General features: G+C 39.9%; 1 long non-coding RNA gene across 1 annotated transcript in view; it reads right to left on the bottom strand.

Moving 5' to 3' along the window:
* Positions 1 to 17,163: 17,163 nt before the first annotated feature.
* LOC148779752 (uncharacterized) overlaps positions 17,164 to 26,659 on the bottom strand; it is a 30,500-nt gene continuing 21,004 nt past the window's right edge. Inside the window, exon 3 of the long non-coding RNA XR_016045055.1 lies at positions 17,164 to 17,359. This is a non-coding gene — a long non-coding RNA (uncharacterized LOC148779752). The remainder of the gene's footprint in view (positions 17,360 to 26,659) is intronic.

The raw sequence follows: 26,659 nt of genomic DNA, 5'->3' as shown, positions 1-26,659 counted from the left end.
TATTTGAAATCTCCATCTTTCTACTAACAATCTCTTTCACTAAATTATTATAGAAACCTAAAAAAATAAATTTTTGAAAAATTGAGGTGTTATTTCCAAAATTTGTACGTATTTTGTTAATTTTTACATTGATAACCAAATCTTTTATTTTATTTATTAATTTTTATATTATAAATCATGTAATGTACTATTTTTCTTACAGTTGTCAATAATACATTTTAAATTAGATAATATTATAAAATATTTTTAATTTATTATTATTTGTCTAATAAAATAATTATAAAATATAAACTAATAATTATAATTTAAGTATATAATATTATAATTAGTTAGGTTTTAATAATTTGGATTATAGTTAGTTAGGCTGTAATAATTTGGATTTTTTTAGCGGATTAGGGTTTTATGCCATAACGAGATTTTAATGGCCATTTTTTCATTGATTAGTCTACTCTTTACAATAATCCATGTATAATTATATATTTTATCTATGATAATTCTATGATTTTTCTTTTATGTGATGCAAATTTAATGGTTAACATAAGTTTATACAGGGAAAGAGCATCTCAATATTCACAAATTGAAGAAAAAAATGAAAGTTAAAAAAATGTAGTACTTTCATTTCTTATTAGATTCCTAACAAAAAATATTTATAATGAATTTTAATAATTTTTTCGGATTTTTTTGAAGCTTCAATCCGACCGATTTAGCCGATTCCCGATCCGGATCGTCGATTCAACGAACTGGATCGGTTTTTGAGATGCCCGATCCGGGTCACCGATTCGCTTTTTAAACCATTGGTCTAAACAATATTTGATTTTGTAGATTTGATTACGCCAACGTTTGCAAAGTCGAACCGGAACGGTTAAACCGGTTGTGATGCTGGCAGCGGTTCTAACCGGAATCAGACTAACTGAAGTAGTTAACCGGACTAACAAGTCAAGTAGATTTTTTTTTTAAAACTGGGTCAAAATCTCAAAAAAAAAAAAAAACAAATAGAAAACTTAGATTAAGTATACACCATCATATTACAATACATTTATTTTATAAAAACATTTGATACAAATTTTTGTATAATTTAATATTTGAATATTATGAAAATATGCAAGACAATTTATAATTTCATATAAATTCAATGGGTGAAGGTACAAAGTCCAACTAACAATGGATGATGCAACAATATATGCTTCTATATTGTTTTAATGTTCATGTTGAAAAATGTTGTTTTAATGTTGAAAAACCCTTTAATACGGTTTAAGATTGGCTTTGAGAGCGTATTTATTTGTAGCATGATGTTCCCAGCTTTTCGTAGTGTTGTGAATCAAGGTAGTAAGAGAGAGCACCTCATTTAGTTAGTAACTTAGTTATCAAATGCAGAGTGTAGGTCAAGGTGTTAAGTGGTGCTTCGAATGGCCAAATCGCATATTTAAAAAAAATATGGCCAAGTTAATTTTCAAATGGCCAAATCGATTTTGAAATAACCAAATCGATTTTGAAATGGCCAAACCTCACTTAGTAATCTTTTGAGTTGGGTTTTAATATGATTTTTTTTTTTTTTTATATAACATGGCAACTTTAAAATGTAGAATTAAGCTGCATATTAAAAAAAAAAAAAAGGCCATTTCAGCATGTGGAAACACGAGAGATGAGTAAAACACTTTTTAGTTTCTACCTCTTTTCTTCATAGAGGCTAATAAACAGATTTAAGTAGTATGAAGTTGCCACAAATGATAGATAGCTTGTAACAAATAAAAAAACAAATTAGAAGAAAATATCACAACTAAACAATAAGTTGAGACCACAGACATTAGTAACATACACCAAAAATAAACTTAAAAAGAAATAATTTTTTTCTCATATTCATCACAAAATAATATTTTTATAAATATATATAAAACATTAAAAACAATCTAACAAGCTCACCAAAAATGTATAACATTAAAAAGAAACAATTTTTTCCCTCATATTCATCACAAATAAACATATTTTTTGTAAAAAAAATATATAACATTAAAAACAATCCAACAAGCTCACAAAAAATATATAATTTTTTTAAAAAAGAATATATTCTTTTTTTCTCATATTCATCACAAATTTCATATTTTTATAAAAAAAAAAAGTAATTTTATTAAAAAAAAATTGTTTTAAGAACTCTAAAATCGAGCCAAAGAATACAAAAACTTTAGAGTCGAAATCAACCCCAAATCTTTTATTTTTTGAACAAATTGATATAGGAATATGATAGATATTTCAATTAAGATTCAAATGCTCCAAATTTCATGAAAACTTATTTACTATTGAGATCTTTATTCAAAAAATTGCGAATATTTTACTTCATGAAAATTTCAGGAAAAAACGCAGCAAAGAAAATCTATATAAAAAAAATTTAATCGCTAGTAAATCAAAATAACTAGTTTATTTTATAGATAAGAACTTTATGATCAAACTTCAGTAATTAATTCCATAAAAATCGATCAATTGATCGATCAGAAATCAATTTGTTTGGATAAAAATAGTTCTTCGAGCAGTAGTACTTCGGGCCCATAAAACCCTCAAATCTTCATCGTTTTGGAAAAATTGAAATATGTAAGTATGGAATCCTTCAACAATCAATCAAAGCCCTCCATTTTTATAAAAATCTATGAGGTATTAAAGTTGCATTTGATAGAATGGCGGAGATTTTTAATTTTCAAAAATCCCCAATTCAATCCGCCGCGAACTCTTTGTTTTTCGACTTTTGATTCAATAATGGATAATCTATAGAAACTTTACGGTATATAACATCAATATTTGACTAAAATAACAAAAAAAACTACAAAATGTAAGAAAAAAAAGCTGCAAAATCTTGATCTATGAAAATAACGGGCATATGTCAAATAATGGCCGTTATTTGATGCGCTATAACGGAGTTATAACACACAAAAACTACAGTAAACCAGACCGGTTTTGAAGAAAAACTGCTTGTTTGACATTGAACCAGCCGGTTTTGATCCCAATTTTTGTTGGAGAGTTCCGTCTTACCATGCGTAACGTAAAACCGGCCCTAACCGGAATCGCCACTTCACCGGTAGTGATCTAATCGGCCGGTTTTGCGAACATTGGATTATGTTTCTTATTTTTCTTTTAATTTATTTGGTTTTATGAAGACATCTAGCATTTCATTAATTTGGGTATGATGTCAGATCCATAGCTATATCATGAATTTTTATATGATTTCAAATTTTCTTTTAGGGCCACTTTGGGTACATGGATTTTAAAGCATGGGTTTCTAATATCCTGGATTTTGTCAAAATCCACCGTTTGGATTGCTTAATGACTAAGATATTTAAAATTAGACAAATCAGAATCATGAAAATAAGACTTACTTTTCCATGATTTCATTTCCATACCAAAATCCGTTTTTTTGTATTTCCAATTCCCTTGGATTTCACTCGTTGACTCCCTCGACCCGAAACATAGGGAGAATTTGATAGGTATGAAAATTTAGAGAGAAAAAGTACCTAAATTTTTTAAAGAGATAAACTATCTCAAAATTTTTAGAGAGAGAAACTGTCGCAAAATATTAGAGCGAGAAAGTATGTTAAAATTTTAGACAGAGAAAGTATGTTAAAATTTTAGAGAGAGAAACTATCTCAAATTTTAACTTTTAGAGAGAGAAAATATGTTAAAATTTTAAAGAGAGAAAGTACTAATTTTTTTAGAGAGATGAACTATCTCAAAATTTTAGAAAGAGAAACTATCTCAAATTGTATCTTTGAGAGAGAAAGTATGTTAAAAATTTAGAGAGAAAAAGTATGTTAAAATTTTAAAGAGACAAAATACCAAATTTTTTTAGAGGGATAAACTATCGCAAAATTTTAAAGAGAGAAACTATCTTAAATTTTAAGTTTTAGAGAGAAAGTATCATATTTTAGAGAGAGAAAGTACATGCAAATTTTTAGAGAAAGAGAAAATATCTCAATTTTTTAGAGAGAGAAACTATTTCAAAACTTTTAGAGAGAGAAATAATCTCCTATTTTAATTTTTGGATAGAGAAACTATATCAAGTCTTAAGTTTTAGAGGGAGGAAGTTTCTTAAAATTATAGTGAGATAAAGTATTCTTAAACTTTTAGAGATAAATTATTATAAATTCTAGAGAGTGAAATTGGCAAAAAAATATTTAGATAGAGAGATATCTCGTTTTTTAGAGAGAGAAACTATCTTGAATTTTGAGTTTTAGAGAGAATATATTCGAATTTGAAATTTAGAGAGAGAAAATATATTAAAATTTTAAAGATTAAAATTATATCAAATTTGAAAGAGAGAAACTACCTAAAACTTTTAGAGATAGAAACTATCTAAAATTTTTTGGAGATTGAAACTATCGTAAAATTAATGTTTTAGAGAGAACGTATTTTAAAATTTTGGAAAGATAAACTTATCAAATTTTAGATATAGAATATACATGAAATTTTTTGAGAGAGAAAGTATCTCAAATTTTAAACTTTAGAGAGAGAAAGTATATCAAAATTTAAACAGAGAAACTATTTCAAAATTTTAGAGAGAGAAACTATCTTAAACTTGAAGTTTTAGAGAGAGAAAGCATCTTAAAATTTAAGAGAGTAACTATATCAAATTTTAGAGAGAGAATGTACAATATTTTTTTTAGAAAAAAGAAACTATCTCTAAATTTTGTTAGAAAAAAGAAACTATCGCAAAATTTTTATAGAGAAATTATCTCAAATTTTAGCTTTTAGAAACATAAAGTATCTTAAAATTTGAGAGAACAACTATATCATATTTTAGAGAGTAAAACTACTTAAAAATGTTTAGAGTGAGAAACTATCTCCAAATTATTGAAGAGGGGAACTATCTAAAGTTTTAAGTTTTAGTGAGAGAGTATCTTAAAATTTTAGAAAGATAAACTATATTAAATTTTAGAGAGAGTAAAGCGCCTACAAATTTTAGAGAGAGAAATGATCTCAAAATTTTTAGATAGACAATTTCAAATTTTAAATTTTGGATACAAAGTATATTAAACTTTAGAGAGAGAAACCATATCAAATTTTAAAGAAAGAAACTATCTCAAATTTTTTTATAGATACACTATCCCAAATTTTGAGTTTTAGAGAGAGAAAGCATATAAAATTTTTAGAGAGAGAAAGCATATAAATTTTTTAGAGAGAAAAATTGTATCAAGTTTGTTACCAAACAATAGACATGGAAAGGATTGCAAAGAATTCATGAATTTCGTATAGAGATTTGAGGAATCCATACAAAAATCCTTGATATTGAAAATCCATAAATTTCCTCAGGATTTCAAATATCTAAGATTCCTAATTTCCTCCTATCCAAACGAGCCCTCAAGAACTCCTCTTGTTTTTGGAGGTGAAGTGTGGGAGATTTTATGAGGCTCTCATTCCCGAGTGAGCCATTTTGTGTTGTGATTGGATGCTGGCAGTTGAGGATTGTGGACCTCATTAGCTAGAATTATATTTTGTTTGACAATTGGGTGCCGGCTGAGACTGCGGTGCTGCGTCAACCTGCTTTTTGTTGGTCCAAGCGCCCTTTGCGGGTTTTTACCTGGACTGGACAAGTGGTGCTGTAAAGAAGGTTTTCACCAACCTCCTTTATTTCTGGGCTCTTTTACCCATGCCCTTGTGGCCATGTCTACCCATTTCAGCCCTTTTTATTACGGTGCCCTTTTGGGGTTTTAATCATGCCTAGGTTTTTATTTTCACAGAACTTTTTTACTCATTGTTTCATGATCATTCCCGTATGTTATATTTACTGATGCCATTCCCTTGACCAGGTATACACCATGCCCATTATTTTCTTTTTTTTTGGGGAAGGCGTGTTTAGGGTCATGCCTTCGAGATCTGTGTGGAGCCTTTTAATGTCATGCGATCAGAACGTATACTATGGTTTAGGGTCATATAGCTGGACCGTAGTAGTGATGAATAATAGTCTGTAGAGGCCATGGAATGAGTATGGTGGTGGTTTTGACTCACTTTGGAGAGATGGCACGAGGCTACCTTTGAAAGATAGATGATGTATGAATGATGGGTGAAAAGTGGCGACCCACTACCTGACGGCGAGTATGGATAATGGAATGGTTCACCGTTTTGTGAGCATGAGTGAAACTCACTGAGGAATGATGGATGATGGTAATGAGGTGAATGGACTCACTAGGGAAGCATTGAAGTTTGTGTGTGCACACAATGGGTCGGTTAGGAAAGGTGTGTGTGAAGATGCATGTAAAAGGGGTGTGCGCATATGTGAGGGTGTGTTCAAGGTCATGCCTTCGGGACCTGTGCTAAACAGTTTAACGTCATGCGGTCAAGACGCACATTATGGTTTAGGGTCATATAGCTTGAACCAAGGTTATACAGTTTAAAGTCATGCAACGAGGACCATGCAGTTTAAGGTCGTGCAACTAGACCTCCGCTACGATTTAAGGTCATATAGTTTGGACCATGTAGTTTATAGTCGTGCATCTTGACCATGGCTGTGCAGTTTAAGGTCATGCAACATAGACCATTGTGTGGATTTCCCTGTAGGTGAAGCTGCACGGGGGATAGGTTTGTGGATAACAATCTGACTCCCTGAGGATAAAAATGGTTAAAACTTGCAAGAGGTTTAGATGGAGAAGTAGACTTTACTGAGGATTAAGAGGGCAAGTGTGACTGCCCAGGCATAATGAACAATGGTATGCATGTAACTCTGTTGAGAATGATAGGCCAAAGCATAGATGCAACCCCAATGGGGGTTGAAGGGATAAGAATGATCCTAACTCCCGGGGGATAGTGGGTCGCAATAGGATGTGACTCCTACTGAGGATGTTGGTGCGAAACAGACCTATTGGGGATTGAAGGGGTAAGAATGACCCCCTTTTTCTTTTGGATACACCTACATCCACTGGGGGAAGTTGATGAAGGACACCTGGCGAAGAGGTGGTCCATTTCAAAGTTGAAGTCATGCGTATGGACTATTTGTCACACCGTGCAATACAGTTTTAAGGTCTTGTAGCTCAGACTGTGGCTATGCATTTTAGAGTCATGCAGCAAGGACCATGTAGTTTAAGGTCGTGCAACTAGAACTTCGCTATAGTCTAAGTGCATGTAGTTTGGACCATGGTGTTAAGCCTTTTAATATCATGTGGCCAGGATGTACGCTTTGATTTGAGGTCATACAACTGGACCATGGTTATGCAGTTTTGAGTCATGCAATGAGGACCACGCAGTTTAAGGTCGTACAGCTAGACCTCCACTACAGTTTAGGGTCATATAGTTTGGACCATGCAGTTTAGGGTCGTGCGTTTAGGCCATGGCTGTTCAGTTTAAGGTCATGCAGCATAGACTGTTGTGTTTTAGGGACTCAGTGGGGAACAGAGCCGTCACTGGAGACTCGACTCCCTCAGGAGTGAGACTGTGATGCAGGGAATGAACTTTCTGAGGATGCAGTAGGATGGTCTAGATGGAAGTGTCATAGCATACGCACCACACTAGGTCTTGGATGGCGCATGCAACATTACTGCCTTGATGAAGCGCGCTTGACATTAGGTCCTTGTGAATAATGCGCACGGCGTTAGCTTCTTGGTGAAGCGGGCGACGATAGTCTCCTGATGAAGCGCGCGACGATGCCTCTTGACGAAGCGTGTGGCGATAATCCCTTCGGTTCTCAAGCTTGACCCACCCCGGCCTGGTCTTATTGCCGTCTGAAGATGCGGACTGGAGCATCATTTCGAACTTGTGAGCGGCAATTTGTGGCACTATTGAGTATAAAAAGGGGGAAAAGCACCATTTTACTGTTTTGCCGAAAGGTAAAACAGTTGAAGTGAGTTTTTTCTTATTTTAGAGGGAGAGCCGGAGCTTCCATCAAGAGACTTCCGGAAAGAGTTTCCCGGCCAATACTCGTAATATATAAGCCTTCAAGAATTTTCTAGCGTGCTTGAACTGGTCGTGGGCCTTTGCAATGTGTTGGAGAGTACCAAGGCTTTCTGAGCAGGGAATAGGGGCTACCCAGAGTTTCGTCGAGAATTTTTGATGAAACTGCAAGAGTCGCAGTGGTGCTCTGCCAGTATTCTAGTGCTTTTTTGGTACTTTCGCAGTTGCTGGCAGGTTGCAGAAGAGTTAGGGGGTTGTGACGGCCCTCTGGGTATCAGGAGAGAAGGAGGAGGAGCAGTAGTGGGCTCACCGAAAACATAGTGAAATTTCGGTGAGTTGTTGCGAACTGTAGAAGTGCGAAGAAGGGAGAAGGGAAACCCGCAGGGTCACAGGGGAGCTTTTGAAGGATCTTCGAGCAGTTTTCCGCTAACTTTGGTCATCAGTGGAAAGGTTTCCCGGTGAGTAGGAGTGAATTCTTGGGGAAGAGGGGAAATGCCAGTGAGAACTCAAGCGTTGTGAGGCTGTAACGGTTGAGGAGGTTAAGGGCCGTGGGACGGCGAATGGTCACCCTCTGCACGCGCGGTGACAGGCCACGCTGCGAGTGTCAGGCGGCGTGCCCAGATTTCTAGGGATGTGGTGTGCCTCATGTGTGACACGTGCAAACAACTGGAGTGCAGATGTTTCTTCTTTACTTTGGCAAACGGCGATAACCCCTTGGTCATGAGACGGCGATAACACATCTTCGGCCGTGAGACAATGATAGTCTTACCTTCTTCTGCATACGACAATAGCTAGTGCCTTTGTTTTTTGCTTGTGCATACACAATGGTTGGATAAAGCCCTTCACTGGATGTCTTCCCGGGGGCCAGCTAAGATCTCTAAAGGTCCCAGAATGCATGTTTCCTCCAACAGGGGTCTCATTATCGTTGAGGACGAAGAGCCTCTCATTATTGAGAACGAACTGCATCCCTCTCCTCAACCTCTTGTAATTTGCAATAGGGCGATTCCTCTAGTGACTTTGAGAGGGAGCCTTGCACTTTCTGGTCAAAGAGAATTCATCATAGGTTTGGCTTTTGTAGTCACCTCCTTTACGGGACAGTTGTTCATCCTCATTCGTGGAGGCTTTATTGTATCACAGGCCATGATGCCTTTCCCTGCACAAGTTACCAGGCTCAATCTTCGTAATGTTTCTGCGAACAATGGACGTGATCTTGTTAGAGCCGCTTATCAACTTTTCGACCGAGCTTCTTTCTTGGAGTTAGTCATGTTTCCCTTTTTGGTGAAGAGGTTGATGGACAACCTCCTATACTTCAATGTTCCCTATGTAGACTTGTTCAAAATGAAGGTGACTGAAATAGCTCTATAGGCTATGATAGTTCTGGATTTAGAAGAATCAACTTCTATTGAGAACTATCCCTCTATCAGGCCTTTACTTAAGTTCTTCCCTTGGTCTTTGACTGTCACAGATTCTGCGACGACACACTTGGGTAACCTTAAAACTAGCTTGCACATGTGTTAGTTTGTTCATCTGGATTTCGAGATTTTTCCTTCATAGATTCCTTCGATATTTAAAGAGATCACATGTTTTGAAAATGAGGATGACATGGCGATTCTTGAATGGAACATCAATGATTTGGATGACTTGGTTACTATCGCCCGTGAGGTAGAAAAAGACCTATTTTCACCTCAGTTGGTACGTGGAGAATATCCTTCCCTGGTTAGAAAATTTTCCCTTCTTCAGGTAGCAGGTATGAAGGGTGGAATCAAATGGACACAACAGAACTACTATCGGCTTAGTCTTGAGAACTGAGCGATCGTCTTTTTTCGTTGTACACAAACGTTTGGCAATAGAAATAAAATGCCCTTCTTTGCCTCTTACTTTCTTTGTATGTCGTTACTTGTGATATTCTCTTGCTCTATGAATAAAATTCTTTATTTTGCTCCAGTGTGGTGCATGGCTCTTTTATTCCTCCTTTTCTTTCTGCTTTATTGCTTCTACCCTTTCACAGTGTGAGACGAAGAAGGATAGCCCACTCCTTGCTCCGTCTTTTGAACGAAACCTCAATGATTTGGATGGCTTGCTTACTACCACCCATGACGTAGAAAAAGACCCATTTCCACCTCAGTTGATATGTGGAGAATATCCTCCCTTGGTTAGAAAGTTTGCCCTTCTTCAGGTAGCAGATATGAAGGATGGAATCAAATGAACACAACAGAATTACTATCGGCTTAGTCTTGAGAACTGAGCGATCTTCTTCATTCATTGTACACAGACGTTTGGAAATATAAATAAAATGCCCCTCTTTTCCTTTTACTTTCTTCGTATGTCATTACTTGTGATATTCTCTTACTTTATGAATAAAATTCTTTCTTTTGCTCCAGTGTGGCGCGTGACTCTTTTATTCCTCCTTTTCTTTCTACTTTATTGCTTTTACCCTTTCACAGTGTGAGACGAAGAAGGATAGCCCACTCCTTGCTTAGTCTTTTGACAGCTTGTCGTGGCTCTGATGACCTTAAATGGGGGAGTAGTTGGTTCCTCACCTCTTAGCGTTTGATTAGACAGGGGCTCATAATTCATGGTCTCATGATTTGGTGAGCCTGTTTGCTGTAGATGCTCCAATCTGGGGGAGCTCTGGCTTCGATTCGAGGTGCATTACTTTTGAGCTTGTCATAGGTCTTAGTCTTAGGGACAAACTCCTTCAAGTGCTTTGAAGCGAAGCGCATTACCTTCAATTGATTTTGGAGGCTGCGAACCTCACTTCTCAGATCTGCCATGAGGTCTTGTTCTTGAGAGCCGGAGGGCTGATGCTTGTCTACCTGTACTTCTCTGAGAGACTTTGAGAGGTGTAAGACCTCCTTTTGGCTACTGGTGATCTCGTTGCTCAAGTAGGATGAGATTTGGAGTACCTTCCTTGGTGGTTGGCATGCCAGTTCTGCTTCTAGAAGAGCAATGGGGACATGTATGACCTTTTGCTGGTCTGACGTATAGGTGACCCTCGGTGATGGAAGGTCCACCTCTAGTGCTTATTGCACAAAGTAAAAAGTGATACTGATCAAACAAGAGCAAACCGACGAAGGGGTAATAAGTCGCCAAGTGGTTAGGTGCCTCGATCTCGTCTCCCCGGATCTGGTTGATCAGGTGACACATGTCTCGGGTTAAAAAAACTCGGGACTTGATATCGCTCTCTTGAGAACCTCGTTCACAGAATAAGGGTAGGTGTCCAACTAGTGAGAGAGGAATTTTAACGGGATCAACCTCACCTGATTCCGTGACTTACTCGTGCTGACTCGCGCTGGCGCCCTCTTAGATCACAACAAAAATCCTCCAACTACTTTAGCTGGTTCGAAATCTCCTCCCTTGTCTTGCAATCTCCTTGTTTCTGCACAACATTATCATAGTTAACTTGCAAGACAAGTGGGCCGAAGGACCAACCCTTGTCTTAAGGCAATGCACCTTCATAAGTGAGGGTGATGAAGTGGAAGGTTCGAATAGAGGTAGAAAAGAGAAAAAAACTTGATAAGGGGACGAGACTAGCATGATAGCTAGACCACTACAATGACCGACTCAGAGTGGTAGCAAGACGGGCACGATACTTAGGACCGGCACGATGGCAGCACTACTCGAAATCGAGGCAGATATGACTATCCTAATCTGGTGTGGTAGCAAGACAGACGTGGTACTCAGAACCAGCATGACAACAATACTGCTCTACAGCCAGACTGCTATGGCAATGTTAGGCCGAGTCTACCCTCAGTCAAGTGAGAAGAGAAGAGAATGAGGTAGAAGCAAGAGATAGTGCAGAGACGAGGTCTCGACGGCATTTAGGTATCACCGTTCACAGCCGTGGAGTAGTAGTGTCATGGCCTTTGGACAGCGCTTGACACTACTGCTCATAGCTGGAGGGTGAGCAGTGAACTACAAGCGGTGCTAGGCATCACCGTTGGCAACACATGAAGGCAGCACACCACTTCGCGGGTGGCGATAGCCTATTGTGAAATGCACGACGATAGCTACTTGTGAACTGTGTGATGATAGTTCCTTCTTAGGCCTACAGTGATAGGCGTGGGACGCAAGCAAAACCTGTGGACGACGATGGGAACCGAGCACGCGAAGATCGAGTGCTCGAAGGAAGTTTGCGCACGACAATAGGCACCGAGCGAACGAAAAAAGCTCGCGGACGGCAATAGGCATTGAGCGCACGAAAGAAGCTTGAAAATGGTGATGGGTGTTGCCACGACCCGTCGTGGGTGGCGATAGGCATTGCCATCTGCGATAGGCCCGCAATAAGGGAAGAACCCTGCGGGCGGTAATAGGCATCGCGATCTGTGCTTCTTGTAGAGAGACAGAGATGAGTGAAGAGGAAGAGCAAGTAACTTGCACATGGTGCTACCATAGCCATGCACGACCTGTGAAGCCACAGGAGGGGGAAAGAAAGAAAGAGGCATTCACGACACTGCCACTGTCGTGCATGGCCTCTGAGAGAAGCTCAGACGAAGAAGAAGAAGAAGAAGAGGAAAGAGAAGAAGAGAAGAAAAGAAGGAAGAGAAATATTTACCTTGAGCCTAGGGGTACCGATCCAAAGGCTTTTCTCTCCTTCTCTCTATCTAAACGTGACTCAACAATAAGAAGAAAGAGAAATTTTATTAAGCAAAGTTCTCTTTGGCGAAGGGTCCTGCGTACAATGGTAGTACGTGATATATAGAGTTGTGCCCAAACATAGGTGGATTGATCAAAATTAAACCTAATTGCTGAAAATTAAGATTTAATTGAATTAAATAAAATAGGAAAATAGGGTGCAGAATGACTGATTTGCCCCTTCCTAACAATTCGTAGAATTCCAAAACACTCCCTACTGTTGCCCTAGAACTTGTGTGATCTTTCATGGATGATCTGGGGTTGTTCTGATGCCCATTTGATCGAAAGATGGTTGTTTTCTTGTAGGGCTAGGCATGGCGATCGATTTGATACCAACTTCGAGCCATTTATAGTGTTTTTAGGCCACGATCATGTGACTTGAATTTTGAATGAAGCTCGCAAACATCAGATCAATAGTATACTTTTTCCTTGAGGTTTTTGCGTGATTTCTTCACTAGATCACACTAAGCATGCTGTTATGATCGCGTGACAACAAATGCTGTTCGATTTCGTGTCTGGACGAGAATTTTGTAACATTGAAGTTTTGGCCGGAATTTGGAATTCCAGCACCAAAATTTGCAGTGACCTCGTCGGCTTCATGTGCAAAATCTGACAGTTCATCATGCGTGAGGTTCGGACCGGTGATAGCCATGGGCCTTACACACCCAGTGCAACTAGTTTCACACCGATCGAGTTTACGAATGTCGTGATTGAGAGAGGCATGTCACCACTAATTTTGCAGCAACTTTCTCCACGGATCAACAACTCTCTCTAGCTTTTCTCCACGCTCGGGTGTCATCGCGGGGCGTCCCACATTTCAAAACGCTCGTCTTGACCAGACGAACCTGTTCACCAAATTTGAGCATAGTCTGACTCGAGACGGGTGAGATATGAGTGTCAAAAGTCACTGTACATGACTGCCCCTGTAACGGAGTTTAGTTGCAGGGTGGCTGCGAGTGAATAATGTGCGACCTACCACTTTTCCGTATTTTGTCCATAACTTCTTCCTGGAATGTCTGTTTAAGCTGAAATTTGACCTTTAAAGATTTTCAACTATGCCAGATCCAATGGCGGTGGTCCCACAATAATTTGACACACCAAAATATAGTTCTAATTTAGGGTCCGTTTCAGGGTGCTAGAGGCGAATTCTGTTGAAGTTGCTTCTCAGTCTACACTGCCTTGGACATGTCGAAACATGACAAAACTTTACAAGAGACTTTTAGGAGTCCTTATGGAGATCTTGACCTGTTCTGGGGCAATTATGAGACTGTTGAAATTTCCTCTTATTTTGTTAAGCTTTAATGACCGGCTTCTCCCTTTAATTCCCTATCGGCGAACCATTGTACTGCAAATTGTCTTCAAACGTTAGCCTTTGATTGCAGACAACCATGTTACTTAGTTTTGTGAGAAGAGCATGGCCCTCAGGGAAAAAATTAAGTATGGTGTTGTTGACAGGTCCATCTCTAAACCTGTTGTCTTTAATCCTATCTTTTCTCAATGGTAGCATTACAACCCAATGATTTATTCTTGGATAATAAATTCCATTCATATTGACATTGGCGACAATGTCATGTATGTTGAATCTGCTAGTGAGGTATGTGCTGACCTCCATGATCCTTTCTCTCAAAAAAATGCACCACACATTTTTTAGATTTGCCTTGACATTTACCCTTCAACAAGGTTGTTTATCTATTGTTGCTTACTTCACGAAGTTAAAGGCTTGTTGGGACAAATTATAGTCCTATAATATTGTCCTTACATGCAATTGTGGCTATGAAAAGGCAAGGACTTGAAAAAGTTATCGAATTTTTGATGGGTCTCCATGAGTCCTATGGTGCCATTCGCAGACACATCTTGCTCATGGACCCATGACCTATGGTCCAAAAGACCTATGTCCTGCTATTTGGGGCAGAAAAACATTGTGAGCTGCATCTTCAACCTACTTCCACTGATATTTCTACGTTGTTAGCCACCAAGAATAATCGAGACCATACGAACTTCTCACGATAATCATAGAAATAAAAGTGCAAACATTGCATTCATGGTAACCATCATCATAAACGCTACTGGAAGGCCCATGGTGACGCACCTCACAAGCCAAACGGTAATAATCGTCACCCAATATCTCGATCAAATGCTGCCATTGTCTACCATTCAAACAATAATGCAGACTCTCTGCAATTGGCCAACTCTTTGGCCACTCCGCAACTCTTGGCTAAGCAGTACTAGCGTCTTCTCAATCTTATTATAGTAGGCTCAACTTCCTCCATGGTCAACTTAGCAGGTAATATACATAGCTTTTTAGTTTCTTCTTCACCTACAAAATGAATCATTGATACTGGTGCTAGGCATCACATGTCTTGTCCTATTTTTGCACTTGATAATGTTATCGATGGTTTTTTTTTACAGCATGTTATTTTATGTAATGGGTCAACTATCACTACAACCAACATAGGATGTTACACTTAATGATAATTTATCTTTATCCAATGTGTTGCTTGCTCCTTCCTTTAAACAACATTTTTTATCCATCAGTCGGCTAACCAAATCCTTAAATTGCTTCATAACTTGCTTTTTGAATTTTTGTCTTTTCTAGAACCTAGCAACGGAGGATGATTGGAGTGGGTAAAGTGCGGCACAAACTCTATTTCCTTGACACCGATCCCATAGATGTAAAGTCACCCTGTTCTTATTCGGAACCTTATTCTCATTTGGCTTCTTTTGATTTGTGGCATTACTGGCTTGACCACATTTTTAAGAATCATTTAAATTTTCTTTCAAACACTTTTCCTTTTATTTCTTGTTCAAATAATTGCATTTGTATTGTCTGTCTTGTAGCAAAATAGATAAGACTGTTGTTTAATTCTAGTTCTATTTTTACTTTACATACTTTTAGCATGATACATTGTGATATTTAGGTTGGGCATCAGACTACATCTATCTCTGGTGATTGTTATACGTCATTTTTAATGTACTTGTATCTTCAGTATAAATAATAAGAGAGCCAATAGCAACCTAGTCCTGTCGGTACCCAAGACGTCGCTAGACCATGGGAACATTGTAAAAATAAACCTAAAACTGGGCAACCTCTGAAGGAGTACTGAAACGACTTCAAAAGGCATGAAAAGTGTAGTTTGGAATGTCTGAAGGATGCTCACAAAGTTTTGTTATATGCTAATAAGTTTTTATGATCAGGACAAAACTTGGTTCTCAAATCCAGTTCCTATCTTGTTGGAAAAGGACCTTATAACTACAGCCCTATTTCGGGGTCTCAAACTAGTACCAGACCACCACCATTAGCTCCATAATGTCACAAAACCCCCAGAGTCCAAATTTAAGCTCAATCGGACCTTTCAGGATTATTTTGAGCCCAACCTAACGTAAAACGGTGGGTTTTATTCTATTGTGGTATAGCCTCAATGAACCAGTTTGAAAACTATGTTTTTCCAAATCGGGATGATTTTCAAATACTCATAACTTCCTTGTTTTGAGTCGAAACAAGGTCAAATTTGGACACATGCTAGGTCTCGACAACCTGGTCGTTTTGACATATGGCACATGTCATGACATTCCCCAAAACGAGAGAATTTCTAGAGAGAAGGTGAGCTTAAAAATAAGATTTTATACAAGAAGAAATCCCATACTTCGTGAAGTCATCACTTGAGATCTCCAATTAGTATCATCACCAAAATGGATCTGTTGCGACTGTATCGCGAAGGGATACAGTTTGATATAATTTTTATGTGAATCGGAGGCTGGATAGCACAAATTTTGAGGTTAAAAGAGGCAAGATTTTTTGGTCGTCAGAATCCTATTTTCTTGCGACTTCCCAAATTTGGAATATGCTTAAACGAAAACAAATTTTACAAAGTTTATTGCAAAATGATAGTTACAATTTCCTCTTCAATTCGAGATCGAAATGAAGACTCAGAATGTTATTTATCGTTCCGGATTGGTGGTCGAAGTTTATGGAGTTGGTCGGATTTTTGGTTTTTCATAAAAAAATCCTTTTCATAACGATTAAGGGGCATCAAAATACTCGTAATAGATCAAGCATCGATTCTACGACGGTTGATCGCCCGAATTACCATCACAAATGTTCAAAAAAGCACCCAAAGTCTAGCAATGGCAAGAGGCCCCTCATAGAGGATGGTTTTATCATTTGTTGAAAAGTACTAAGGGATATTTTGGTCATTTACTCCATAAATGAGAGTTTATTTTAATTCCATTAATATGTATTTTTTTACAATTTTAGTTACTTTTGGGCATTCCACTCATGTTTTATGGTTGCTCTATATAAGTGAACCTAAGTTGTTTGTTGTAGAGGAGGAAAAAGCTTGATCATTTTTACGAAATTTGAGCATTTTTAGATCAATTATTAGCTTGTTGGTTTGCATTACTTCTAAGTTATAGACCAAGTTGAGAGGAGAGAGAAACTTTTGGTGGAGATAAAAAATAACCTTATGTCACGACCCCACCCCCTGACCCTTGCCGACGGGCGACAGAGCGAGGGATTGCGACCGGAGGTCACGAACGTCACTCAGGTGGGAGTGCCTCAATGCATGAAAATGTGGAATCAAGAGAAAATCAAGAAAGAAAACAAGAATAAAACCATTCATCAAAACAAATAAAAATTCAGAAAGTATAGCCATCTCATTCATCCAATACTAAAAGTCTTTACAACTCCTTCAAGGCACTACTGGCCCAAAAAATACACAAAATGAGGAGTATACATCATCTTGATGAAACCACCAAAACATACTATGAAAGTCTTTGGAAGACGGCTTTTCAACTTCTTAATTTTGGCTTCAAGCCCGCAAACTGCCACCCACTTGTAGCACAGATGCCACCACCCTTCACTCTACAGTTATAAGATTAAGATGGAATGAGCTAAAAGCATAGTAAACAGATCTACACCATTGCATTCCAACCAGCATGATAGTAATAACAAATACGCAACACACATATACGTTCATATACACATGTATCAAATAAAGTCCCTCAACATGCTTCTCAACACACTAACAGAAATGTGAGAAAGGTAGTTCAATATATAATGCATAAGTCACAATCACTTTTCTTAAAGTAGAGTAGTAAAGACAACAGATCACAATTACAGTTAAAAGCTCATACAAAAAGGGTAAATAAGTCCAGTAAATAGATCTATCTACTTCTGAAGTAGAAGCCACATTGGTCAGGCTAAGCAAATCCTGAACTTGGGACTTCTACCCTCACTCAGGAGGGTGGACCATGACCAGTGGAAGATGCACTTCGAAAGGCCCTCACACACGCACACATCCCCAACGGGCTTTGGGGTTTTCGATATGCAAAGGTCTTGTAAGACACTACCATCTCCTTTCGCCCTTTTGGTAAGAGGGCGTTACACTACCATTAGGTGACCCAATGTGTAGTGCCCACATAGATCTGGGGGGTGCAACCTTCCCAACTACTCACATCCTGAGTCCCATTCTATTATGGGGAGTCAGGAAAATATCGTAGCTGTCAGCACCATCAGTCACACAGTAGGTGCCCTTTCACATAACATAATAGCATCGCAGCTACCGGTACCATCATTCACACAGTAGGTACCCTTTCACATATAGCATAAGCATCATGATACCATCATTCACACAATAGGTATCCATTCACATATAGCATAAGCATCATGATACCGTCAATCATATAGTAGATATCCATTCACATATAGCATAAGCATCATGATACCATCATTCACACAGTAGGTATCCATTCACATATAGCATACATTTCATGATCTTCATTTCATGGTGAGGCACTTGATAAAAACCATTCTCTCACAATGTGAGCACACACATAGTCACGCATAGCATGCATTTCTTACATAATCTAAGAATCATACATTCATTATTGACATTCACTATTATCATAGAATGAGAGCCCCAATTTCTACATAAAAAGGCGTAAGGATTTTCTTACATCACATATACTTTCATTCTCATTTTACATGCATAAATTCCATGCATCCTTATGACTATCATGCAATGGTGATGGATCCACTTACCTAACTAACAATGGTGTCTTCTCTACTTCTCTCCTCACAGCTCTCACCTGCCCAACAGTAGCTGCACACCTTGTGTCTTAGAGAGAGAGAGAGATGAAGTAAAAATGAGTGGTACGAGTGAGGAAGGGGTTTTAAGTACTCTTGGGTTGAGCTGGCTGGCCAAGTGTCACTAAAAGACTGTAAAATTTGGACATGTGACACTCAATCAACATGCATATAACAAATGGCACACACAACTCATGCATGTCAGAGACCCAGCCGACGATGCACACAAATCCACCCAGCGCTGCATCCTCACCAGGCACTGGCACTTCACCTGGCGCTGGCCTCCTCACCAGGCACTAGCTCTTCACCCTACGCTGACTCTTCCAATCGGCGCTGGCTTCTTCAAACAAATTCACCCGGCGCTGGCTCTTCCAACAGGCGTTGGCCTCTTCTTCAACTCACCCAGTGCTGGTCTCTTCTTCAACTGACGCTAGTCTCTTCTTCAATCAGCGCTGGCTTCTCCACACAAATCCACCCGGTACTGGCTCTTCCAATCGGCGTTGGCCTCTTCTCCAACTCACCCGGTGCTGGTCTCTTCTCCAACTGGCACTGACTTCTCCACAAAAATCCATTTGGTGCTGGCTCTTCCAACCGGCACTGGCATCTTCACACAAATTCACCTGGCACTGGCTATTCCTACCGGCACTGGCTTTTTCACACAAATTTACTCGGCACTGGCTTCTTCACACAAATTTACTCGGCGCTGGCTCGTCCAACTGGTGTTGGCCTCTTCTCCAACTCACTCAGCGCTGGTCTCTTCTCCAATCGGCGCTGGCTTCTCCACACAAATCCACCCGACGCTGGCTCCAACCTTAGCCTCCCTATCCCACCATGCCTTCCAACTGGCCGGGAAAAGTTTGGGTCGTCACACCATCCCCCCCTAACAAAAGATTTTTTTCTCAAAATCGTTAGTTGACTAAATGGGGGTACAAGGCCTGGATTTCATCTTCTCACTCCTACATGGATTCTTCCTTTGAGTGATACTGCCATAAAACTCAGACCAGAGGAATCTCTTTATGATGTAATATCTGGACTCTTCTATCCAGTATCTCAACATGCTGTTATACAAAAGTTAAATCCCCCCTGATCGGGATCGACTCATACTTTAGAACGTGGGATGGATCGGGTTGATACTTTCTTATTAATAACACATGAAACACGTTATGAACATTAGTAGGGCCAATCGATATGCCACGACTCCAATCCTTTCTAAAATCTCAAAGGGTCCAATAAACCATGGACTCAATTTTCCCTTCTTGTCAAATCTCATTATTCCCTTAGTTGGTGATACTTTTAGAAAAATTGATCACCCACCACAAATTCAAATTCCCTTCTCCGATTGTTGGCATAACTCTTTTGCCGAATTTGAACAGTTCTAAGTCATTCCTGAATCAAAGCGATCTTTTCTGAAGTTATTTGAACAATCTCTGGTCCTAACATTATTCTCTCACCGACCTCATCCCAACATATGGGTGATCTACACTTCTTCCCATACAATGCCTCAAAAGGCGCCATTTGGATACTAGCCTGAAAACTGTTGTTATAAGCAAACTCTATCATGCCCCTGATAGAGTTTTCTTTAGTGTCTGTATAGTCCTTTCGAATTGTTCATCACACTGGGGATGGAATTTGAAACACAGGCCCTCAACATATCTTCCAGGGTCTGTATGGTCCTTTTAGATTGTCCATCAGTTTGGGGATGGAAAGCTATACTGAAAGTAAGTTTGGTCCCCATAGCTGAGTGCAAGTTGTTTCAAAACCTTGAAGTAAATTTGGAGTCTCTGTCGGACACAATACTAACAGGCACACTGTGTAGTCTTACAATCTCCTTGATGTATAGTTGGGCCAACTTATCCATGGTATAAGTAATACGGATCGACAAGAAATGAGTAGCTTTAGTGAGCTAGTCTACAATGACCCAAATACTTTCATGCCGCAAACTTGACCTTGACAAGCTGGACACGAAGTCCATAGTTAGGTGCTCCCACTTCGATTCTGGCATGGGTTAAGGGCTGTAGCTGTCACGCAGGTTTATGATGTTCAACTTTCACTTGTTAACAGGTTAAGCACTCGAAAACAAATTATGCTACCTCTCTCTTCATGTTACTCCACCAAAAGTCTCTTTTTAGATCCTGATACATCTTTGTACTTCCTGGATGCACTAAATAATGGGTGTGATGTGCCTCTTCTAAAATAGCCATTTTTACCTTCTCATTATTAGGAACACAGATCCGTCCCTTGAATCTCAACATTCATCGCTGCACAAGACAAAGTCCTCCTTACCATCCGACCTTATTTCCTCGAAAATTTTCATGAATTGAGGATCCTCCTTTTACACTACCCGGATTTGTTGAAAAAGCTATGGCTCTATTCTCATACATGAAATTATTCCTTCCCTAGCATCAAGGGGCAGAGTTGGATGCCACTCTACTGCATCTTCTAGTACCTTCATCTCTCGGACCATCATGTAAGCCATTGACACCACATGCTTCCTACTTAAAGCATCTGCCACAACATTGGTCTTACCTGGATGGTAGTTGATGGTACAATCATAATCATTGAGCAAGCCCATCCATCTTCTTTGTCTCATATTCAATTATTTATGAGAAAATAAGTACTTGAGGCTCTTATGATCGGTGAACACTTTAAATTTAGTTCCATACAAATAATGTCTCCAGATTTTTAGGGCAAAAACCATCGTTGCCAGTTCCAAATCATGGGTGGGATAGTTTTGTTCATAAGGCTTTAATTGCCTAACGTATGCTATAACCTTTCCCCTTTGCATTAATACACACCCAAGCTCTTTATGTGAGGCATCAATATAAACTACGTAATCTTCATTCCCCTCAAGCAAGGTCAATATCGGGGCTGTAGTTAATCTTTTCTTCAATTCTTGAAACTTTCTTTCGCAGTTATCAGACCACACAAACTTGACTTCCTTTTGGGTTAGGAGGGTTAGGGGAAGTGCTATCTTCAATAATCCCTTTACAAAATGCTTGTAATACCCAGCCAGTCCTAGGAAACTGCGGACTCCGCCAGTCCTAGGAAACTGCGGACTTCAGATACAATCATTGGTCTCTCTCATTTAAGAACAACCTTAATCTTGCAAGGATCAACTGCTACCCTGTCTTTGGAAACAATATGCCCAAGGAAAGTCACGCTTGGAAGCCAAAACTCACTCTTATTGAGCTTAGCAGAACACTTTTCCGCCCTTAGAATCTGGAGGACCATTCTTAAATGTTTCTTATGATCTGTCTGATTCTTGGAATACACCAAAATATCATCAATAAAGACCACCACAAAATCATCCAGATAGGGTCTGAAAACTCTATTCATCAAATTCATAAAGACAGCTGGGGCGTTCGTTAATCCAAATGGCATGACTAAGAACTTGTAGTGGCCATAACGAGTCCTGAATACGGTCTTGGAGATATCTCCTTCCTTAACACACAGTTGGTGGTACCCAGACCGAAGGTCAATCTTTGAAAATACTTGGGCCCCTTGCAGTTGATCAAATAGATCATCAATTTTGGGCAACGAGTATTTATTCTTTACTGTAACCTTATTCAACTGTCTATAATCAATGCATAGCCTCAAGGACCCGTCTTTCTTTTTGACAAATAGAATTGGTGCGCCCAACGATGATATGCTAGGTCGGATGAATTCCTTATCCAACAATTCCTGTAATTGTTCCTTCAGTTCTTTTAACTCAGCTGGGGCCATCCTATAAGGTGCCTTAGAAATAGGTGTAGAACTAGGGGCACCTCTATTTCAAATTCAATCTCTCTAACTGGGGACAGAGAAGTTAACTCTTCAGGGAAAACCTCTGGATATTCTCTCACCACCGGTATCTCTTCTAATTTAGATTGAACGCCCCAGTTTTCTATTACATATGCCAAATATCCCACACATCTTTTGGCTAACACATGAGAGGCCCGAAGAGCTGAGATTCAATGTAAAGGAGAAACATCCTTAATGCCCTTAAAATGTAGTTCAGGTTGACCCAGGCACCTAAAAGTTACAGTCTTATCAAAATAGTTTACTGTAGCATGGTGGGTAAATAACCATTCCATACCCAAAATAATATCAAAAACCTGAATATCCAAAAGTATCAAATCTATAGGCAATAAATGCCCTTTAGTCACAATCCCTCACTATTTATACATCATATTAGTTCTATTGATTCTCCATATGCATACATACTATCAAAGTTGAAACAAGTCATACAAGTTTAACATTAAAAAGACATGCATAGTCTGGTGCAATAAATGAATGGGAGGAACCAGGATCAATTAAAACTCTTGCTTCAATTCTACACACAGAAAGCGTACCTCGAATCACAAAGGTTGACGCCTTGGCTTCTTGCTTGCTCAAGGCGAACACCAGCCCTTGAACTCTTGGTCTGTCATCTGATCCTTTGACGGGGTAGTCTTTAATTAAATGGCTCAGTTTACCGTACCGGAAGTAGGCCTTGGTCTTTCTGAAGCATTCCACTGCCTTATGGTTCCCCGATCCACAGTGAGGGCAAACTGGGCGTCTGTTGCCCCTTACATCATTTGGGACAACCCCCGGGATCTTGACACCACCTTGATTGTTCCTCCCCTTCCACTCTCTCCTTGGAAGGGGTCATGTCTTCTTCTTAAAACTCCCTGACTGGGTGACACCCAACTTTCCATCTCTTCTTGCCTGAAATTCATCATCATCTCTTTCCATTTTTAGGGCCAGGTCCAGTAGCGGGGCAAAGGTCTTAAGGTTTGCTGCAATAATCCTTCGTCTTATATCAGGCCGAAGGCCCCTCTCAAATTTCCTGATCCTTCCTGCGACTGTTTTACTGAGCTCCACCAGTGCTCAGCTTCAACTTCCAGCATAAAGGTACCCAGCCTGACTTTTTGCTCGTCGGTGTAATTTAGAACCTCAAAGATCTTTTCTTTCAGCCTTCTCCATCTCTCAGATTTTTCTACTCCCCCTTGCCCTACAAAGCTTGGAGGTGCCGTCCTCCTGAACCTTTCTATCAGATTATTACCATTCATATCAGGGGTGAGGGTAGAAGGGGCCAGCCTAGCTTCTCTCAACACTTGTGTCAAGGCCTCCAAAGTTTTGGCGAGTTCATTGAAGTCCTCGGTGTTCCCGTTACTTCAACTCGTGTTGGTCGTACGAGTCCTTGGCATCTCTAACCTAAAATAGAAACACCCAGTTACTAGCCTATCAAAACTACCCTACAGACACTCGTAAGACCCCCTAGGCTAAGAATCCTATCTTGGCTACTCTGATACCATAACGATCATGACCCTACCCCCTGACCCCTACCGACGGGCGATAGAGCACGGGATCGCGACCGGAGATCGCGAACGTCACTCAGGTGGGAGTGGCTCAACGCATGAAAACACGAAATCAAGAGGAAACCATGAAAGAAAACTAGAATAAAACCATTCAACAAAAAAAGTAACAATTCCAAAAGTATAGCCATCACATTCATCCAATATTAAAATTCTTTACAATTTCTTCAAGGCACTACTCGCCAAAAAAATACACAAAATGAGGAGTATACATCATCTTACTAAAGCCACCAAAACATACAATGAAAGTCTTTGGAAGACGGCTTCTCAACTTCTTAATTTCGGCTTCAAGCCCTAAAACTGCCACCCACCTTTAGCGCATATGCCACCACTCTTCACTCTACAGTTATAAGATTACGATGAAATGAGCTAACAGCCCAGTAAGCAAATCTACACCATTGCATTCCAACTAGCATGATATTAATAACAAATACGCAACACTCATATACTTACATATACACATGTATCAAATAAAGTCCCTCAACATGCTTCTCAACACTCTAACAGAAATGTGAGAAAGGTAGTTCAATATATAATGCATAAGTCACAATCACTTTTCTTAAAGTAGAGTAACAAAGACAGCAGATCACTATTACAGTTAAAATCTCATACATAAAGCGTAAATAAGTTAAGAAAACAGATCTATCTACTCTTGAAGTAGAAACCACATCGGTCAGGCAAAGCCAATCCTGAACTTAGGACTTCTACCCTCACTCAGGAGGGTGGACCATGACAAGTGGAAGACCCACTTCGTAAGGCTCTCACACACGCACACATCCTCAGTGTGCTTTGGGTTTTCGATAGGCAGAGGCCTTGCAAGACACTACCCTCTCCTTGCACCCCTTTGGCGAGAGGGCATTACACTACCATTAGGTGACCCAATGTGTAGTGCCCACATATATCTGGGGGGCACGACCCTCCCAGCTACTCACATCCTGAGTCCCGTCCCATCATGGGGAGTTAGGGAAAAATCACAACTATCAGCACCATCATTCATACAGTAGTTGCCCTTTCACATAACATAATAGCATCGCAGCTGCCGGTACCATCCTTCACACAGTAGGTACCCTTTCACATATAGCATAAGCATCATGATACCATCATTCACACAGTAAGTATCCATTCACATATAGCATAAGCATCATGATACCATCATTCACACAGTAGTTATCCATTCACATATAGCATTAACATCATGATACCATCATTCACACAGTAGGTATCCATTCACATATAGCATACATTTCATGATCTTCATTTCATGGTGAGGCACTTAATAAAAACCATTCTCTCATATTGTGAACACACACATAATCATGCATAGCATGCATTTCTTACATAATCTAAGAGTCATGAATTCATTTTTGACATTCACTATTATCATAAAACAAGAGCCCCAATTTCTAAATAAAAAGGCATAAAGATTTTCTTACATCACATAATGGTGATGGATCCACTTACCTAAACAGCAATGGTGTCTTCTCCACTCCTCTCCTCACAGCTCTCACCTGCCCAGTAGTGGCTGCCTACCTTGTGTCTTAGAGAGAGAGAGAGAGAGATGAAGTAAGAATGAGTGGTACAGGTGAGGAAGGGGGCTTAAGTACTCTTGAGTTGCGGTGGCCGGTCAAGTGTCACCAAAAGATTGTAAAATCTGGACATGTGGCGCTCAATCAGCATGCATATAACTAGTGGCAACACAACTCATGCATGTCAGAGACCCAGCCGGCGCTGCACACAAATTCACCCGGCTCTGGCCTCCTCACCAGCCGTTGGCTCTTTGCCCTATGCTGGCTCTTCCAATCGGTGCTGGCTTCTTCACACAAATTCACCCTGCGTTGGCTCTTCCTATCGGTGCTGACCTCTTCTCCAACTCACCCGACACTGGTCTCTTCTCCAACCGACGCTGGCTTCTCCACACAAATTCACCTGGTGCTAACTCTTCCAACCGACGCTGGCCTCTTTTCCAACTCACATGGGGCTGGTCTTTTCTCCAACCTGCGCTGGCATCTCCACACAAATCCACCCGACGCTAGCTTCTTCACACAAATTCACCCGGTGCTAGCTCGTCCAGCTGATGCTGGCCTCTTCTCCAACTCACCTGGCACTAGTCTCTTCTCCAATCAGCACTGGCTTCTCCACACAAATCCACCCAGCGCTGGCTCCAACCTCAGCCTCCCTATCCCGCCATGTCTTCTAACTGGTCAGGAAAAGTTTGGGTCGTCACATCGTAGACCATACACCCTACACTCTAGTCCATATTCTAGACCATACACCATAGCCTAAATCGTACTTTCTAGTCCACATCCCTAGACCATACACCACATGCCCTCGTCTTGACCCCAAACCTAGGTCCTCTCTCTCTCATATGCATGCAAGAGGATTCATGGGCACCTAGGCTACAAAACTCCCAAGCCCATTATCTCTCATCTCCTTCCCCTTCTCTCTCTTCCCTCTTTCTCTCTCTTCTCCTTTCTTTCCCACACCTAAACCCAGGGCCGCACCTAGCAGTGGCCCCATCTTTCCTTCTCTTCTTTGCCCTTTGCATCTCCCTCTCTCCTCTCATCAAGCATAACCCTCGGTCGCGCCTAGCACCGGGCTCGGCTTCCCCTCTCTCATCCTTTATATCTCTTCTTCCCTCCTTATTTTTCTAAGCTCAGAGTCGCACTTGAGTGCGGACCTGGCTCCTTCCCCCACTTCATTCTTCGTTCTTCTTCTTCCTTCTCATCCCCTTTTGTCTAAA

Source organism: Amborella trichopoda, chromosome 11 (assembly GCF_054954075.1).
Source record: "Amborella trichopoda isolate Santa Cruz 75 chromosome 11, AtrichopodaSantaCruz75HAP2 v2.0, whole genome shotgun sequence".
Classification (NCBI taxonomy): Eukaryota; Viridiplantae; Streptophyta; class Magnoliopsida; order Amborellales; family Amborellaceae; genus Amborella; species Amborella trichopoda.
Note: the sequence above shows the minus strand (reverse complement) of the source record. Positions and strands in the feature narration are given on the sequence as shown.